The sequence below is a fragment of the Artemia franciscana genome, chromosome 11, assembly GCF_032884065.1.
Source record: "Artemia franciscana chromosome 11, ASM3288406v1, whole genome shotgun sequence".
NCBI classification, from domain to species: domain Eukaryota; kingdom Metazoa; phylum Arthropoda; class Branchiopoda; order Anostraca; family Artemiidae; genus Artemia; species Artemia franciscana.
In genome coordinates, this window is record NC_088873.1 from 32,021,593 (window position 1) to 32,038,627 (window position 17,035).

General features: G+C 32.8%; 1 protein-coding gene and 1 long non-coding RNA gene across 2 annotated transcripts in view; one reads left to right on the forward strand and one right to left on the reverse strand.

Moving 5' to 3' along the window:
* LOC136033104 (uncharacterized) overlaps positions 1-5,543 on the reverse strand; it is a 10,705-nt gene extending 5,162 nt beyond the window's left edge. The window contains exon 1 of the long non-coding RNA XR_010618852.1: positions 4,153-5,543. This is a non-coding gene — a long non-coding RNA (uncharacterized LOC136033104). The remainder of the gene's footprint in view (positions 1-4,152) is intronic.
* Positions 1-17,035, forward strand: part of LOC136033102 (uncharacterized) — a 52,883-nt gene that overhangs the window by 16,135 nt on the left and 19,713 nt on the right. The window lies entirely within an intron of this gene.

Here is a 17,035-nt window from a genome sequence, read left to right on the forward strand (position 1 = left end):
ATATCCCTTTTTGGTTTGATTCTTAAAATTTTAATCAGAAGTTGTTAACCCATGCACAGACTAATCTTTATGTCATCAAATATAGTTGACGATAAGTTTCACAATGTTAAAGTACATGTTTTAGGTTTTACTATTGCTCTTTACTTTCGTTTGAAAGCCCCATCTCAAAATAATCCATGAATTTATTGTAGTTCATCATTTTCCGCTCCAACAACAGTAGTGTTAGGGTTCCAGACACGAGGGATACACCCATGTTTAGGCATTCGGGTCATTGACCTACTGACACGAGTATACTGTACGAGCGATACATCATTAGCATAATACAGTTGGTATATCATTTTCAAATACTTATCTGAACATGATTAACTAAAGAAAGTAAATCATTTCATTTGATTTCAAATTGGACTAATAGAATAGTATTGAACCTTATATGACAGTATCTATAACATTGGCATATCTATTGGCATATTGTAACCGCTTGTATCATAATTTTACCATGGGAATGAGTGCTTATGCCAAAACTTCTTTTAGAGGGGACTTATGGTCACCCATGTCCCACCTCCAAGGGACTCCCAATACCCTTCCCCCAACTTTTTGGCCTCTCCCCTTTTTCGATATTTTTCGTAGTCCAGAGTTGTATTTTTCTTAACGACATTTTAACTATTTTTTCTTTAACGACATTCAATACTTTTTCAACCAATTCATTTTTGGACGTCACTAAATTACAGAATTCAGCAGGCAGTTGTATACGTCCTGAAATTGAGTCTACTGGGAGCTTTCCGTTTCCAATTTCCAGCAATTGATCTGAAAAAGTTTGACCAGAGTCATCGTTTTGCAATCGGACACGCATATTTGTAGTTAATTTTAATGTCTTTACGTGTGACCATAAATTAGAATTTTTCAGGCAAGCAAACATTTGGTCTGCAGGGATTGATCTAGGTATTATAGGTAATGTTCGCCTGAAATCTCCCGCAAGCAATATCAGTGTGCTGCCAAAGGGTTTCGAATTCCCTTGCACATCTCTCAACGATTGATCTAGAGCCTCGAGTGATTTTTTGTGTGCCATTGTGCACTCGTCCCAAATAATAAGTATGCATTGCTGTAATACTTTACCCATCCCAGATGATTTGGAAATGTTGCACGTGGGAGTTTCTGTAGAATGCAAATTCAGAGGCAATTTCAAAGCGGAATGAGCAGTTCTTCCACCAGGCAGCAACGTTGCGGCTATTCCGGACGAAGCAATTGCCAACGCTATGTCATTTTTTGTTCGAATTGATGCCAGAATCAATTTTATCACAAATATTTTACCAATACCTCCTGGCGCATTCAAAAGAAAATTTCTCCAACGTTGTTATCGGCACAATGCATTATCTTATCATAAATGCCCTTTTGCTCAGACGTTAACTTAGAAATGTTATTTTGTACATACGACAATAGATCACTCGTGCTGTAACTTTGTTCATGATCCAATTCTACACATGTTGAAACAGCAGCGTTACGATTAGGTGAAGGCATTCCCAAACCCTGAAGAGGTTTGTTTGCCATACATACGCACAAATCTTCAATAATAACTAAAGTGTAGTTATAAATTTCTGATGTAAAATCAAAAGTCATATCTGACGTCTCTAGCCGTTTTCGATGGAGTATATCCTCGGCCATTTTCGATTTATATTTTTCCCATAGCTGTGTAGGAGCTGAAGGAGAGCAAGTTGTTAGTATGATTCCAAACAATGCACGAATTTGACTTGGAGTTGATGTTTCGCACGCGTCATTGATGCAGTTATCCCATTGTTGGTCATTCTCCAATAAATTCAGAGCTTGGCATGCACTACGGTAAGTGTCATGTATAATACCGTTTACAGTTCTCAAATACTCAAAGGACGTCGGACCGGGTACATTCACCAAAAGCAGGCGGAGAATGAAGCATTCATGTTGATTGGGGTGAATGGTGTAGAGTCTTCCTATCGTGGTATCTTTGAAGATGGTAGGTTGGCCGTCGACTGACTTACCCTGTTTTCGACGTTCAAATGCAATTGGGAAACGATAGTCCTTTCAACGCCGGGAGAAATTTCTCAACGTGCATTCAATTCAGAATTTCTATCACTGATGAAGTACAGTTGTAAAAATTTATGATTCTCGCCTCAGAATGGTAGAAGGGACCCTGCTCTATGATAAATTTGCCCTTTTACTTTGAAAGTAGGCATAAACTGATCTTGATTTTCAATTTGGGCACCAAACGACGTCATTTGGAAACACGAGTTACATTTTCTGATGTTTGACAAAAACGCTTTGATTCTTACGTAGTTCCAGTAAGCAAAGTCTTCAATGGCTCTGGTGGTGCAGCTAGTTTAGGAAGTTTAACTTTTCCTGAGGCGCAACACATTCCCATTGTTTAACCATTAAATTTCAAGGCCTTGCCAAGTTTTAGACATAGTCCTGATTTGAACACATCTACTCAAGCTATAATCATCGACTGGACTGTACCTGAATGCCAGGCGACAATTTTCAGGTTGCTCTTGTGATTCCTCGGCACGCTTTCTTTTGATTACTCTTTGAGACGCAAGCCTGTTTTCACGCTGTTGTTGTGATTCCTCGGCACGCTTTCTTTTCATACTTTCTCTATTAGCCGCAAGCCTGTTTTCACGCTGTTGTTGTGATTCCCCGGCAAGCTTTCTTTTCATACCTTCTGTATTAGCCTGTGGTCTGTAACTTCTCTTTGAGTGTCCCGGTCGTCATTTATATTCCCTGTGTCTCGGTCGTCGTTTGTGTACCGGTGTCTCGGTCTGTAGTGTCATCTTATAATGATGTGATATACAAAGCTTTATATACTTATAATGACGTCATATGCAAACCCACAAACAAACATATATACAAACAACTTATTTTTATATATAAAGATATTGTTTTTTTTTTTAGTTTTTCTTTTTTAGTTTTTCTTTTTTCAGTTTTGCTGCTTTTTTAGTTTTTTAGCTGTTTTTTCTTTTTCCTTTTTTAAGTTTTTTTCTTTTTAGGTTTTTCTTTCTTTTTTAGCTTTTTTTCGTGCCATATTAGTTACGCGCCATTGTAATTGTGCCCCTGTGTCCCACCTGTAAATATATATATATATATATATATATATAATATATATATATATATATATATACTAGCTGTTGGGGTGGCGCTTCGCGCCACCCCAACACCTAGTTGGTGGGGGCGCTTCGCGCCCCCCCAAGCCCCCCCGCGCGCGTAAGTCGTTACGCGCCATAATAGTTACGCGCCATTGTAGTTGTGTCCTATGTCCCACCTGTGAATATAGATAGATATATATATATATATATATATATATATATATTATATATATATATATATATATATATATATATATATATATATATATATATATATATATATATATATATATATATGGTTTTAACTACGTAAACTTGCGAATATACAACATTCTTTGCTGTCCCATTGTCTTTGCATATAAATAGATTGTCAGGTTTACCGACTCTTGAACATGCAACATATAATGGTCCATGGGAAAATAATCTGTATTCAGATCTATACCTCATGATTCTAATGATTGCCCTTGAGCTTTGTTGATGATGATTGCTAATCGACCATTCCCTGTCCCGGTGTCCCGGTCGTCATTTACATCCCCCTGTTTCCCCCGGTGTCCCCGTTGTAGTTGTGTCCCTGTGTCCCGGTCGTCATTTATATTCCCTGTGTCCCGGTCGTCATTTGTATCCCGGTGTCCCGGTCTGTATATACATTCGTTTTTTAGTTTTGTTTTTCTCCTTTATTTTTTTCCTTTTTTTTCTTTTTTAGCTTATTTAGATTTTTAGATTTTTTAGTTTTTTTATTAGTTTTTAGTTTTTTTTTCTTTTTAGTTTTTTTGTCCCGGTCGTCATTTATATCCCCCTGTTTCCCCCAGTGTCCCCGTTGTAGTTGTGTCCCTGTGTCCCGGTCGTCATTTATATTCCCTGTGTCCCGGTCGTCATTTGTATCCCGGTGTACCGGTCTGTATATACATTCGTTTTTTAGTTTTGTTTTTCTCCTTTATTTTTTTCCTTTTTTTTTCTTTTTTAGTTTATTTAGATTTTTAGATTTTTTAGTTTTTTTATTAGTTTTTAGTTTTTTTTTTCTTTTTAGTTTTTTTGTAGTTTTTACCTTCTTTTTAGTTTTGTTAATTTTTTTTTTACTTGTGTCCTGGTCGTCATTTATACTCCCTGTGTCCCGGTGCTTTGTTGATTGCTAATCGAACATTCCTTTTGTCCTGGTCGCTTTCTCTTTGAGTGTCGTCATTTAGTTTTTTAGCTTTTTTACTTTTTTTATTAGTTTTTAGTTTTTTTGTAGTTTTTGCCTTTTTTTAGTTTTTTCAGTTTTTTTTTTAGTTTTTTATTGGTTTTTACCTTTATTTTAGCTTATTTTTCAGTTTTTTCCTTTTTTTTAGTTTTTTTTTAGTTTTTAGTTTTTTTTAGTTTTTTACCTTTTTTTAGTTTTTTTAGTTTTTTTAGTTTTTTAGCTTTTTATTTTTTTTATTAGTTTTCAGTTTTTTTTTGTAGTTTTTGCCTTTTTTTTTAGTTTTTTTAGTTTTTTAGCTTTTTTATTAGTTTTTAGTTTTTTTTGTAGTTTTTGCCTTTTTTTAGTTTTTTTAGTTTTTTAGCTTTTTTATTTTTTTTATTAGTTTTTAGTTTTTTTTGTAGTTTTTGCCTTTTTTTAGTTTTTTCAGTTTTGACGTCACCTGATCCAGTTTTTTCAGGTGATGTCACCTGATCCACGATCCACAGATCCACAGACAACTTATTTTTATATATATAGATAGTTTTTTTTTTTTACTTATGTCCTGGTCGTCATTTATACTCCCTGTGTCCCGGTGCTTTGTTGATTGCTAATCGAACATTCCTTTTGTCCTGGTCGCTTTCTCTTTGAGTTTCGTCATTTATTTTTTTCTTTTTTAGTTCTTTTAGTTTTTACCTTTTTTAGTTTTTTTTAGTTTTTTAGATGAAAATTTTTTTTTGTTTTTTCCTTTTTTTCTTTTTAGTTTTTTATTGGTTTTTACCTTTATTTTAGCTTATTTTTCAGTTTTTTCCTTTTTTTTAGTTTTTTTTTTATTTTTATTTTTTTTAGTTTTTTACCTTTTTTTAGTTTTTTTAGTTTTTTTAGTTTTTTAGCTTTTTTACTTTTTTTGTTAGTTTTTAGTTTTTTTTTGTAGTTTTTGCCTTTTTTTAGTTTTTTCAGTTTTTTTTTAGTTTTTTATTGGTTTTTACCTTTATTTTAGCTTATTTTTCAGTTTTTTCCTTTTTTTTTAGTTTTTTTTAGTTTTTAGTTTTTTTAGTTTTTTACCTTTTTTTAGTTTTTTTAGTTTTTTTAGTTTTTTAGCTTTTTTATTTTTTTTATTAGTTTTTAGTTTTTTTTGTAGTTTTTGCCTTTTTTTAGTTTTTTTAGTTTTTTAGCTTTTTTATTAGTTTTTAGTTTTTTTTGTAGTTTTTGCCTTTTTTTAGTTTTTTTAGTTTTTTAGCTTTTTTATTTTTTTTATTAGTTTTTAGTTTTTTTTTGTAGTTTTTGCCTTATACTCCCTGTGTTCTGGTGCTTTGTTGATTGCTAATCGAACATTCCTTTTGTCTCGTCATTTATTTTTTTCTTTTTTAGTTCTTTTAGTTTTTACCTTTTTTAGTTTTTTTAGTTTTTTAGATGAAAATTTTTTTTAGTTTTTTCCTTTTTTTCTTTTTTGTTTTTTATTGGTTTTTACCTTTATTTTAGCTTATTTTTCAGTTTTTTCCTTTTTTTTAGTTTTTTTTTATTTTTTATTTTTTTTAGTTTTTTACCTTTTTTTGGATTTTTTTATTTTTTTTAGTTTTTTAGCTTTTTTACTTTTTTTATTAGTTTTTAGTTTTTTTTGTAGTTTTTGCCTTTTTTTAGTTTTTTCAGTTTTTTTTTAGTTTTTTATTGGTTTTTACCTTTATTTTAGCTTATTTTTCAGTTTTTTCCTTTTTTTTAGTTTTTTTTAGTTTTTAGTTTTTTTAGTTTTTTACCTTTTTTTAGTTTTTTTAGTTTTTTTAGTTTTTTAGCTTTTTTATTTTTTTTATTAGTTTTTAGTTTTTTTTGTAGTTTTTGCCTTTTTTTAGTTTTTTTAGTTTTTTAGCTTTTTTATTAGTTTTTAGTTTTTTTTGTAGTTTTTGCCTTTTTTTAGTTTTTTTCTTTTTAGTTTTTTTGTAGTTTTTACTTTCTTTTTATTTTTGTTAGTTTTTTTTTACTTATGTCCTGGTCGTCATTTATACTCCCTGTGTCCCGGTGCTTTGTTGATTGCTAATCGAACATTCCTTTTGTCCTGGTCGCTTTCTCTTTGAGTGTCGTCATTTATTTTTTTCTTTTTTAGTTCTTTTAGTTTTTACCTTTTTTAGTTTTTTTTAGTTTTTTAGATGAAAATTTTTTTTAGTTTTTTCCTTTTTTTCTTTTTAGTTTTTTATTGGTTTTTACCTTTATTTTAGCTTATTTTTCAGTTTTTTCCTTTTTTTATTTTTTTTTTATTTTTTATTTTTTTTTAGTTTTTTACCTTTTTTTAGTTTTTTTAGTTTTTTAGTTTTTTAGCTTTTTTACTTTTTTTATTAGTTTTTAGTTTTTTTGTAGTTTTTGCCTTTTTTTAGTTTTTTCAGTTTTTTTTTTAGTTTTTTATTGGTTTTTACCTTTATTTTAGCTTATTTTTCAGTTTTTTCCTTTTTTTTAGTTTTTTTTAGTTTTTAGTTTTTTTAGTTTTTTACCTTTTTTTAGTTTTTTTAGTTTTTTAGCTTTTTTATTTTTTTTATTAGTTTTTAGTTTTTTTTGTAGTTTTTGCCTTTTTTTTAGTTTTTTTAGTTTTTTAGCTTTTTTATTAGTTTTTAGTTTTTTTTTGTAGTTTTTGCCTTTTTTTAGTTTTTTTAGTTTTTTAGCTTTTTTATTTTTTTTATTAGTTTTTAGTTTTTTTTGTAGTTTTTGCCTTTTTTTAGTTTTTTCAGTTTTGACGTCACCTGATCCAGTTTTTTCAGGTGACGTCACCTGATCCATCCACAGACAGACAACTTATTTTTATATATATAGATAGATAGATATATATATATATATATATATATATATATATATATATATATATATATATATATATATATATATATATATATCTATATATATAAAAATAAGTTGTCTGTGTGTGGATCTGTGGATCTGTGGATCAGGTGACGTCATGTTTGTCCGCATATGACGTCTGAATTATTTCACACTAATACAAAAGAAGAAAAAAACTAAAAAAGGTAAAAACTACAAAAAAAACTAAAAAGAAAAAAAAAACTAAAAAAGCTAAAAAACTAAAAAAAACTAAAAAAAGGTAAAAATCTAATAACTAAAAAAAAACTGAAAAAAATAAAAAAAGGCAAAAACTACAAAAAAAATAAAAACTAATAAAAAAACTAAAAAAGCTAAAAAACTAAAAAAAACTAAAAAAAACTAAAAAAAGGTAAAAAACTAAAAAAACTAAAAACTAAAAAAGAAAAAAACTAAAAAAAAGGAAAAAACTGAAAAATAAAAGAGAAATAGAAAACTAAAAAAATATGAATAAATATATATAAAAATAAGTTGTTTGTGGGTTATGTCTGTCTGTCTGTCTGTCGAGTGACGTCGTGTTTGTCCGCATATGACGTCTGAATTATTTCACACTAATACAAAAGAAGAAAAAAAACTAAAAAAGGTAAAAACTACAAAAAAAACTAAAAAGAAAAAAAATTAAAAAAGCTAAAAAACTAAAAAAGGGTAAAAAACTAAAAACTAAAAAAAACTGAAAAAACTAAAAAAAGGCAAAAACTAAAAAAAAAACTAAAAACTAATAAAAAAACTAAAAAAGCTAAAAAACTAAAAAAACTAAAAAAACTAAAAAAAGGTAAAAAACAAAAAAAAACTAAAAACTAAAAAAGAAAAAACTAAAAAAAAGGAAAAAACTGAAAAATAAGAGAAAAAGAAAACTAAAAAAATATTAATAAATATAAAAAATATAAATATAAATATAATATAAATTAGCAATCAACAAAGCACCGAGACACAAATGACGACCGGGACACAGGGAGTATAAATGACGACCAGGACATAAGTAAAAAAAAAAAACTAAAAAAACTAAAAAAATGGTAAAAACTACAAAAAATCTAAAAACTAATAAAAAAACTAAAAAATCTAAAAATCTAAATAAACTAAAAAAGAAAAAAAAGAAAAAAGGAAAAAAATAAAGGAGAAAAACAAAACTAAAAAACGAATGTATATACAGACCGGGACACCGGGACACAAATGACGACCGGGACACAGGGAATATAAATGACGACCGGGACACAGGGACACAACTACAATGGGGACGCCGGGGGGCACAGGGGGATATAAATGACGACCGGGACACCGGGACACAAGGAATATAAATGACGCCCGGGACACTCAAAGAGAAATCACAGACTGGAACACCGAGACACAAATGACGACCGGGACACAGGGAATATAAATGACGACCGGGACACAGGGACATAACTACAAAGGGGACGCCGGGGTGCACAGGGGGATATATAAATGACGATGGCGACTCAGGGAATGGTCGATTAGCAATCACCATCAACAAAGCTCAAGGGCAATCATTAGAATCATGAGGTATAGATCTGAATACGGATTGTTTTCCCATGGACCATTATATGTTGCATGTTCAAGAGTCGGTAAACCTGACAATCTATTTATATGCACAGACAATGGGACAGCAAAGAATGTTGTATATTCGCAAGTTTTACGTAGTTAAAAACATATATATATATATATATATATATATATATATATATATATATATATATATATATATATATATATATATATATATATATATATATATATATATATATCTATATTCACAGGTGGGACATAGGGACACAACTACAATGGCGCGTAACTAATATGGCGCGTAACGACTTACGCGCGCGGGGGGGCTTGGGGGGGGCGCGAAGCGCCCCCACCAACTAGGTGTTGGGGTGGCGCGAAGCGCCACCCCAACAGCTAGTATATATATAAATAAGTTGTCTGTCTGTGTGTCTATCTGTGGATCAGGTGACGTCATGTTTCTGTGTCGGCTGACGTCATGAAGTTAGTTGTCGTCATTTTTGCTATGACGGTGACGTCATTAAAGATATTTAAGACATATATGTTCACGTAGAAATCTATTAATGTTTAAGTTTAAAATGACTGATGAACTTACAATGGCAAAAGCCGATGAAGATGCTCAAAGAGTCTATGCCAAAAAACTTGCTGCTGATAGAGAAAGTCAGAAAAGAAAGCGTGCCGAGGAATCAAAAGAACAGCAAGGAAACAGGCTTGAGGCTAAAGAACGCAAAACCGCGCAGTTAGATGAAGATCCACCTGGACAGCGAGAGTCAAAACATATCAAAACTGAAAATGATAGCGATGATGATTGGGTTTGGGATTTTGACTTGGATAAGGTCATCAATGCCTACCAGATTTTAGTTAAAAAAACAAAGGTTCGGCGATATTTATTTCATAGTGAAGCTGAAAAATAAAGAAGAAAAAGAAAACTGAAAAAAGGAAAAATGTAAAAAACTAAAAAATACTAAAAAGAAAAAACACTCAAAGAGAAATTACAGACCGGGACACAAATGACGACCGGGACAGAGGGAATATAAATAACGACCGGGACACTCAAAGAGAAATTACAGACTGGGATACCGGGACACAAATGACGACCGGGACACAGGGAATATAAATGACGACCAGGATACAGGTATTTAAGAATATCGTTCAAAGACAAAGTTTTAATTCTAAGAAGACCGTTGAAAGAGAAATTTCTAATTGTAAAATGACTGAAGAACCTACAATGGCAACGGTACCACCATCGAAGTAGATAACCAGTGGGTTGTTCCATATTCCCCATTAGTGCGAAACGTCAACCCCAAGTCAAATTCCTGCATTGTTTGGCATCATTTTAACAACTTGCTCTCCATCAGCTCCTACAGAGTTATGGGAAAAATATAAGTCAAAAATGTCCGAAGATATACTCCATCGAAAACAGTTAGAGACGTCAGATATGACTTTTGATTTTACATCAGAAATTCATAAATACACTTTAGTTATTATAGAAGATTTGTGCGTACGTATGGCAAACAAACCTCTTCAGGATTTGGGAATGCCTTCGCCTAACCGTATCGCTGCTGTTTCGCCATGTGTAGAATTGGATCGTGAAAAAAGTTACAGTACGAATGATCTATTGTCGTATGTACAAAATAACATTTCCAAGTTAACGTCGGAACAAAAAGACATTTATGATACGATAGACTCAATTTCAGGACGTATACAACTACCTGCTGATTTCTGTAATTTAGTGACGTCCAAAAATGAATTGATTGAAAAAGTATTTCCGAATATTTTAAAAAATTAAAAAAATAATAAATGGCTAAGTGAAAGAGCGATTCTCGCACCCAAAAATATAGACGTCCACGAAATCAACAATATTGTTTTGACCAAGATTCGAGACCAGGCAGTCCTTTACAAGTCAGTCGACACAGTTTTGGAACCAAATGAAGCGGTTAATTATCCATCTGAATTTTTAAATTCCATGGATCTTTCAGGGTTTCCACCACACGTGCTACAGCTAAAAATAGGCGTACCAATAATACTTTTAAGAAATATCAACCCACCAAAGCTTTGCAATGGCACGCGACTTGCCGTAAAAAAAAAACAATGGAAAACCTAATAGAGGCCACAATCTTGACAGGGCCTTTTGAGGGTGAGGCTGTTCTTATTCCTCGCATTCCCATGATTCCAACGGATCTGCCTTTTTAATTTTAAAAGATTGCAATTCCCAATTCGATTAGCATTTGCAATCACCATTAACAAAGCTCAAGGTCAATCATTAGAAAAATGTGGTATAGATCTTAATACTGATTGTTTTTCCCATGGACAATTGTGCGTTGCATGTTCGAGGGTCGGTAAACCTGATAATCTATTTATATGCAGCGACAATTGGACAGCGAAAAATGTTGTATATTCGCAAGTTTTACGCAGTTAATTTGTATTGTATCTATCTATCCATCTATCTATATAAAAACGAGTTGTGTGTATGCATGTTTGTTTGTTTGTAAAAAGAGCGTTTGCATATGACGTCATTATTAGTACATACGGCTTTGTATATGCACAGACAATGGGAAAGCCAAGAATGTTGTATATTCGCAATTTTTACGTAGTTTAACTCCTGCAGACGAAATGAATGCTTGCCTGAAAAATTCTAATTTATTGGCACACGTAAAAATATTAAAATTAACTACAAATATGCGTGTCCGATTGCAAAACGATGACTCTGGTCAAACATTTTCAGATCAATTGCTGGCAATTGGAAACGGAAAGCTCCCAGTAGTGGGAAAGCCAAAAATGTTGTATATTCGCAATTTTTACGTAGTTTGAAACACATATATAAATCTATCTATATTCACAGGTGGGACACAGGGACACAACTACAATGGCGCGTAACTAATATGGCGCGTAACGACTTACGCGCGCGGGGGGGCTTGGGGGGGCGCGAAGCGCCCCACCAACTAGGTGTTGGGGTGGCGCGAAGCGCCACCCCAACAGCTAGTATATATATATATATATATATATATATATATATATATATATATATATATATATATATATATATATATATATATATATATATATATATATATATATATATATATATATATATATATATATATATATATATATATATATATATATATATGTTTTTAACTACGTAAAACTTGCGAATATACAACATTATTCGCCGTCCCCTTGTCGGTGCATATAAGTAGATTGTCAGGTTTACCGACTCTTGAACATGCAACATATAATTGTCCATGGGAAAAACAATCCGTATTCAGATCTAAACCTCATTATTCTAATGATTGCCCTTGAGCTTTGTTGATGGTGATTGCTAATCGAACATTCCCTGTGTCCCGGTCGTCATTTATATATCCCCCCTGTGCCCCCGGCGTCCCCGTTGTAGTTGTGTCCCTGTGTCCCGGTCGTCATTTATATTCCCTGTGTCCCGGTCGTTATTTGTGTCCCGGTGTCCCTGTCTGTAATTTCTCTTTGAGTGTCCCGGTCGTCATTTATATTCCCTGTGTCCCGGTCGCCATTTGTGTCCCGGTGTCCCGGTCTGTAATTTCGTCAGTCGACAAACATGTGGTCAGTCGACAAACAACTTCATGACGGCATAATGCTCAATCCTTATATTGACGTCAGTCGACACACAAACATGACGTCAGTCAACAGACAAACAAACAACTTATTTTTATATAGATAGATATATATATATATATATATATATATATATATATATATATATATATATATATATATATATATATATATATATATATAATATATCTTAAAGCTAATCATGGTTTACAAACAACAGTGGTGCTATCTGCCCCTTTCTCCCTCTCAAAATCTCTGAATGGCTTGAATTTCATTAATATTGCATTGAAAACGATGCATGTTTGAACAGTTTTGATTTGTTGTTACTCAAAACATCAACAGTAAAAGAGAGAAATCACCATAACTATTAATGAACATTTACCTTATGTATCAATAAAGCTTTACCTTACCAAGGTTACTGAAAGTAGACTGTCTGTATAATGTATACAGACAATGAATATATAATGACATTCATTCTTGAAAGTCTCAACAGTTCAGGATTTATTAATATCACAAAGGAAAAAATGTTTTGACATTTATTTCGTTTTCAGTAAAGTACAAATGACGCTCTAGCCTTTAGATGGCTTTGAGGGTGCTGTTCCTTCTTCAGTCATTAGTTAATTTTGTTCGTTTTAAGTTTGAGTCGGATATTGACTTCGTTTTGGGTCTCATTTACTCATTGATTGTGATTTCTGTTTTTTTAAATTTGGATCAATACATTATTTTGTTTCTGCTTGTTTTTGTTTTAATGTAGCTTTCTACATCTCTTGGAAGAATATCATTCTTGGAATAAATTACTTTAATTAATAGCCAAAAAATGATCTCTTAGAATAAGCACGTTCGTGACAATCAGTACAGTTTTTCTAAAGTGGCCCCTATCTTCACAAAAGTTAAGAGAATTTATTGCTAGTTAAAATCATTAAAATGTCGATCGGCACTTTTCGATCCAACCTGTCTATTTGTTAATATAGCGCCTATGACACTCTTGACTGTACGAGGTTGATGTGGGTAGTACCCCTACTTCTTATTTGGGGTATTCCCTTGTCGTCTTAGGGTCGCACTTATCCTTTTTAATTTGCAGTCGGTCCCAGGTTTCATTTATTCATAAGTAGTAATTTCTTTACGTTTTAAGAAATTGACTGGATGTGTTTATATGACTTTATTGCTACTCCTTTTATTTTTAATGTCTTTTTATTGTTTTTTCAGAGCAAAATTGTTTCCAATTGGTACTTATCTGTTAGCCAGTACACACTCAAGAATTTGGATCCACAGGCACGGGGTTGAAACAACTGAGACGCTTGGGAGATAGACAGGATATATGTAATTTGGGCTGTATATTTGCATATTAGGGGGTTGGTTGGGGGTTAAGTATAGCAGGGCTACATGCAAAATAGCCTATAATCTAACCTAACCAAAATACCAACTAAATATTTATTAAAATATAAATACAGTGTAGTTCTCCACTAAGCCGAAGCTAATTGTCTCTGCAAACAAACAACTATAAACCGATTATTGTCTGATTTTATAGATCCAAATTTTCGATTGCGTACTTGCAAGGTAACAGGTAAGTACCTTCCAGTTTAATACAATAAAAGGAAGATATTCAGATTGTTTGCATATTATGGATAACTAGCTGTTGTTGGACACCTAGTTGGTGGGGGGGCTTCGCGCCCCCCAAGCCCCCCCCCCCCACGCGTAAGTCGTTACACGGCATATTAGTTACGCGCCATTGTAGTTGTGTCCCTGTGCCCCACCTGTGAATATATATATGTATATATATATATATATATATATATATATATATATATATATATATATATATATATATATATATATATATATATATATATATATATATATATGAATATATATATGTATATATATATATATATATATATATATATATATATATATATATATATATATATATATATATATATATATATATATATATATATATATATATATATATATATATATATATATATATATATATATATATATATATATACTAGCTGTTGGGCTGGCACTTCGCGCCACCCCAACACCTAGTTCGTGGGGCGCTTCGCGCCCCCCAAGCCCTCCCGCGCACGTAAGTCGTTACGCGCCATATTAGTTACGCGCCATTATAGTTGTGTCCCTGTGTCCCACCTGTGATTATAGATAGATTTATATATGTGTTTCAAACTACGTAAAAATTGCGAATATACAACATTCTTGGCTTTCCCATTGTCTGTGCATATACAAAGCCGTATGTACTAATAATGACGTCATATGCAAACGCTCTTTTTACAAACAAACAAACATGCATACACACAACTCGTTTTTATATAGATAGATAGATAGATAGATACAATACAAATTAACTGCGTAAAACTTGCGAATATACAACATTCTTCGCTGTCCAATTGTCGCTGCATATAAATTGATTGTCAGGTTTACCGACCCTCGAACATGCAACGTACAATTGTCCATGGGAAAGACAATCAGTATTAAGATCTATACCACATTTTTCTAATGATTGACCTTAAGCTTTGTTAATGGTGATTGCAAATGCTAATCGAATTGGGAATTGCAATCTTTTAAATTGAAAAGGCAGATCCGTTGGAATCATGGGAATGCGAGGAATAAGAACAGCCTCACCCTCAAAAGGCCCTGTCAAGATTGTGGCCTCTATTAGGTTTTCCATTGTTTTTTTACGGCAAGTCGCGTGCCATTGCAAAGCTTTGGTGGGTTGATATTTCTTAAAAGTATTATTGGTACGCCTATCTTTAGTTGTAGCACGTGTGGTGGAAACCCTGAAAGATCTATGGAATTTAAAAATTCAGATGGATAATTAACCGCTTCATTTGGTTCCAAAACTGTGTCGACTGACTTGTAAAGGACTGCCTGGTCTCGAATCTTGGTCAAAACAATATTGTTGATTTCGTGGACGTCTATATTTTTGGGTGCGAGAATCGCTCTTTCACTTAGCCATTTATTATTTTTATAATTTTTTAGAATATTCGGAAATGCTTTTTCAATCAATTCATTTTTGGACGTCACTAAATTACAGAAATCAGCAGGTAGTTGTATACGTCCTGAAATTGAGTCTACTGGGAGCTTTCCGTTTCCAATTGCCAGCAATTGATCTGAAAATGTTTGACCAGAGTCATCGTTTTGCAATCGGACACGCATATTTGTAGTTAATTTTAATATTTTTACGTGTGCCCATAAATTAGAATTTTTCAGGCAAGCATTCATTTCGTCTGCAGGAGTTGATCTAGGTATTATAGATAATGTTTGCCTGAAATCTCCCGCAAGCAATATTAATGTGCTGCCAAAGGGTTTCGACTTCCCTCTCAAATCTTTCAAGCATTGATCCAGAGCCTCGAGCGATTTTTTGTGTGCCATTGTGCACTCATCCCAAATAATAAGTTTGCATTGCTGCAATACTTTACCCATCCCAGATGATTTGGAAATATTGCACGTGGGAGTTTCTGTAGAATGCAAATTCAGAGGCAATTTCAAAGCGGAATGAGCAGTTCTTCAACAAGGCAGGAACGTTGTGGCTATTCCGGACGACGCAATTGCCAACGCTATCTCATTTTTTGATCGAATTGATGCCAGAATCAGTTTTATCACAAATTTTTTACTAGTACCTCCTGGCGCATCCAAAAAGAAAATTTCTCCAACGTTGTTATCGACACAATGCATTATCGTATCATAAATGTCTTTTTGTTCCGACGTTAACTTGGAAATGTTATTTTGTACATACGACAATAGATCACTCGTACTGTAACTTTGTTCACGATCCAATTCTACACATGTCAAAACAGCAGCGATACGGTTAGGTGAAGGCATTCCCAAATCCTGAAGAGGTTTGTTTGCCATACGTACGCACAAATCTTCTATAATAACTAAAGTGTAGTTATAAATTTCTGATGTAAAATCAAAAGTCATATCTGACGTCTCTAACTGTTTTCGATGGAGTATATCTTCGGACATTTTTGACTTATATTTTTCCCATAACTCTGTAGGAGCTGATGGAGAGCAAGTTGTTAAAATGATGCCAAACAATGCACGAATTTGACTTGGGGTTGACGTTTCGCACGCGTCATTGATGCAGTTATCCCAGTGTTGGTCATTCTCCAATAAATTCAGAGCTTGGCATGCACTACGGTAAGTGTCATGTATAGTACCGTTTACAGTTCTCAAATACTCAAAGGATGTCGGACCGGGTACATTCACCAAAAGCAGGCGTAGAAAGAAGCATTCATGTTGATTGGGGTGAACGGTGTAGAGTTTTCCTATCGTGGTATCTTTGAAGATGGTAGGTTGGCCGTCGACTGACTTACCCTGTTTTCGACGTTCAAATACTTTATTTTTAATATTCCACGTGTAATACGAAGGCACTTCAGTATACAGCAGTTTTTTTGCAAAAGAATCATTTTTGCAAAGCGAAAAAAAAGCTGTTAATGTTGTATCCGGTGGATTCAGGGCTCTTTGTTGCACGTTGGTTTCCGTGAAATAAACACGTTGACCATTCTGTAAATGTACCGCTAAGTGAACAACAGCTGGACTACGTGCATGTATCGGAAATGAAGGAATTCGCCAAACAGCTTCATTACTGCTTATGTATCTTCCAGCCTGATATTGTACGATTCCGTCGAAATCTTTGATTTCGGGCTGCTAGCCAAAAACTGCCATGTCACTGCCTTTGTTGATGTATTTACATATGTATTTGATTGCCTTTACGGAGTTACAGTATTCAACGTTTATGTGTGCATTAAATGTTTTTGATAATAATGGGAATATGGAACAACCCACTAGT